Source organism: Cyprinodon variegatus, unplaced genomic scaffold, assembly GCF_000732505.1.
Source record: "Cyprinodon variegatus isolate N-32 unplaced genomic scaffold, C_variegatus-1.0 Scaffold616, whole genome shotgun sequence".
In the NCBI taxonomy this organism is placed as follows: domain Eukaryota; kingdom Metazoa; phylum Chordata; class Actinopteri; order Cyprinodontiformes; family Cyprinodontidae; genus Cyprinodon; species Cyprinodon variegatus.
In genome coordinates, this window is record NW_015151069.1 from 442,198 (window position 1) to 446,269 (window position 4,072).

Here is a 4,072-nt window from a genome sequence, read left to right on the forward strand (position 1 = left end):
TGACTGGGACATGTGGGTCGACATTTTTTGGCCACAGAGAGGAGCAATGGTATCCAAGCAGTTGTACTTGCTTGAGCAGATTTATTGCCATGTAGCTGTGATTGCTTCCCGATTCTGAAAATGCGGTTCTTCATTCCTGCCTAAAAGTCTTGTCTCAAGCATTACTACACTGAAGATTCATCTTAACTAATACATTTACAAATCTATTAAAAAGTGTCAAAGGGACCTTAATGCACACTAAACCCCCAGATTACAAATCCTCATCCAACAGATGATTTAATAAAATCTAACCTTGCATTTTACATATTATAGCTTGAGATATGTAGCATTTAGCTATTTTCTTCAGTTAGTTTTGCAAAACACTTTTGCTGAATAGCTCTGCTTAGCTATGACTTCGCCATTACTGAAAATCACTAGAGGGTTTAGATTTAATCACTGTAAGAGAAGTCATCCAGCACCATCCGAGCCTGTCTTTCCTTAACAATTCTTCAGCTATGAGTCTTTCACTCTCTATAATCAGGGGTTTACTCACAGCTGCTTGTTCTGAGAGCTTTGCGTCAACTGTTTTGACAGCATCTCAGCTTCACTGAACCCCTCAGCCGCCCTGCTTTTCTTTTCCTGTGCTCTGCGTCTCCAGCTGCAGCAGCTTCTGGGTCTTATTTTTCAGAAGTTTCTCGTCTTCTCATGCCAAAAATAAGATAAGTTCAGCATATTTAGAGACTTAAGTGTTCAACACTAGAAAAAATGAGGACTGTCAGCATTGCTTTTTTATTTTGTCACCTTACAAACTTCATTCTGTTCTAATGAGGTTATAGGTGCTAGTCCAATAAAATTTTGTAGAGATTTTGTAAAGAGGAAGGAAAAGAATTCAGGGTGTGGCACTGGAGTTGCAGTTTTTTTGCTATGTGTTGATCAGTTTTGCACATCTACCAACTTTGTTTTTCCTCATTGGTCTTTGCAAAATGGTTAAAGTTTAAGCAGATTTATGCTTTGCCGTGCAAAAGTGTAACTTCACAAGAAATTCAAAAAGACCTAAAAAAAAAAAATTAAACTTTCAAACAAATAGTTTTAGATTTTCATATCCCTATTCAGACATAGACAATATAGAAAACTATGTATATATGATTCATTATACCTAATGGTTGTATGTGTTAAGTGTAATTTTACTTTATTGTCTGAAATAAAGTTATACATTCATTGATTTAAACTAGTGTTGCACCGATACCGATACCAGTATCGGACGGGGCCCCGATACTACCCTAAAATTGTGGTATCGGTATCGGCGAGTACCAACAAATAGGGCACCGATACCATTTTGGAGCCATAAGTTTATTCAACTATTGTCACCCATTCCAGGTAGGCAATAAAAAGTTCTACTGGATTCACTTTGTATTAGATTTTTTCCTGCTTCACAAAGGTAGGCAGCAGCTTGACAAAGCCATGATGGCAATTATTTTACATTATTACGGTATCGGTATCGGCCGATACTGCACAGCCAGGTATCGGTATCGGGGCCAAAAAATGGCATCAACGCAACACTAATTTAAACACATAAAAGCAAAAAAAACACACTAAAACACAAAACACATGCAAAGAGTAAAGACTGCAAGCAACAAAACAAATGCAAGTCAGGAAAAGTTGCAAATTAGCGCTACATTAAGGACATGCTCCAGACCAGTAGAGGGAGACAACTGACAAGAACACTGGGGCATCCCATTTATGCGGATCTTGTCCCATATACGGTTGTCTGGAGCACCTATTATGTGGTGTAGCTTTCCTTAACTTGCAGTGTTAGTTCTACTTGCACTACTGTACGTTTTCTTCTGTAACATAGAAAGTGCTCTGGATCAAGTCCTACTATATTCCTTTTTTCGCTGAATTCCCAACTGGATCCCTAAACACTAACCCTAAGCACTAACCCTCTGTTTGCACGTTCCCGCTGAGGGTCCGCCACATTAACTGCAATCTCAATTATATAGCAAGTCTGCAGCAGTAGAGTCTCGCTGCAATTTGGCAGCGGATGTAACGGGCAACTAGTGGAAACACGGGCAGTCAAATGTAAGTTCCACTGGTTTGCTGGATCTTCATCAGACTGGCAGAGAATCACAAGTTCGGAAAAAGACATGATTAATCCCTGAACGAAAGGCCCTCTTTTAAATAAATGTATTTGACTATATAGATTTATTTTTAAAAAATGGAAAAAATTTTATGTATGTTAACCTTTGCCACAGAGCTACAGCCACTCACATGCGGCGTAACTGTTTTGCCATATAAACAACTGCTTTCCCTTTCCATTGGAGAGAAGAGACCATCCCTTTAACGTATATACCCCCCACATACAATCCACACAGCTTTCACAGCTGTGACAGTGAGTTTATTGTTAGTGACACTTGATAGTTAAGGGTTAGAGCTTAGGGGCCGATTTTGGATTTATCTTCTTGTTTGCTTCTGCCTTCTTGAACCCTTAGTTTGCCCTAGCAGAAGGCTGTTCACACTGAGCCCAGAGGTTTATTTCTGTTAAAAGTGAGTCTTTCCTCCCTATATTTGCTGCATGCATGCTCTGTGTGAGAGATTGCTGTACAGTCAGCGACGCAATACAAGCACGTATCTACTGTTGCTACATGCTTATCCAGGAGAATCCTGCAAAGTCATTGACTTAATGCAATTATCTGGGTTTCCTTAGATAAAAAAAAACTTTTAACCTATCTGCCCTTGTCCCCAACACATGCTCGGAATGGGAAAACACTAACATAAAACAATACAATATAGAGTCAGACAAGCAGTTCTTCAAGAATGAACACATGAAAGTTCAGCGGTGTGTTAGCATGACATGATGAGCACGGAGCAGTTTAGAGTATACCATTTTTTAGAGGAATATAACTATAAAAAGTCTATCAACATAGTTCATGAAGCCCACCTTTTAGCACAAATGAGCTGAACCTACATCAGCAAACCTTCTCAAGCAAAAACTGTGAGCCCAAGTCAACATGTTGCAATGGGCAAAATTAAAAACCAAACGGCCTACCTTGAGGCTGTCTTGATCGCAGGACTTTTGGCAAGTTGTAATTTATTTCAGATTCCACTTTAATCCACACGGTTTAACACAACCGGAGAGCACTGCTAGCAAGAAATTGATTATGTTTGCATTGCTCATTCACATTAGAATGATTAGCCTTTAGATGCAAAACCCCATCATGCACCACAACATATTTTTGCAAAATATTCTAACATAAATTCGCCAAATACAAAAGGAACATCGTAGTTTTGTTTAATGAAAGCATTTGAGTTGTATTATAATTTAGTTTGTTGCAAGGATTTTACATTTTGAAGAAATGGAAAATTACACCATACACCATGTGCATGACAAGGAAGGGTTATATATACTGAGTGCATCATTAAGGTAGTTAACGTTTTATTACTTCTTGAGCTCCTTGAGTTAATTACTTTCACAGGTAGGTGCTTCGGCCAGAGAGTAAGTGTTGGGGCCAGTATGATTTAAGGAGGGCCGGCCCTCGCACACTGAAATTAGGACCTGCCCATGAGCCTGCCCCCGCATGACTTTTGGCGAAAAATACTTCTGATGTCTTTATTTTTATCGTGTTTATTTTCTCCATTCTACTCTCCCTTAAGGGCCTTACTTACCACAGATGCCCCATTATTATCCTACCTTGTCTGTGGATTCCCATACAACCAGATTTGTTCTCTTTGTTTAATGCTGCCCATGCACATCCTATCAGCTTATGCAGATGATCATGTTATGTTAATTTTAAGATTCATTCATAAGATTCATAAGTTCATAAAACACAGTTCATTTAGATTTTTAGGACTCGTGATATATATTTAAAATGACTCCACAATTTGATCTGCAACAAGGCTGTTTTGCTTTTTCAGGCTGTATTTATCTCTAGGTTGACAATTTATTTTCAACAAACCTCTAAAGGCCATAACAAAACAGCTCCCAGTGATTAAATTATGCAGTGAAGGACTTTTTAAAAATGACATAACTTCCTAAGAAATTATTTAAGCTAGATTTTATATGGTGTTACCAAATCAATGTGAGTATATATATATA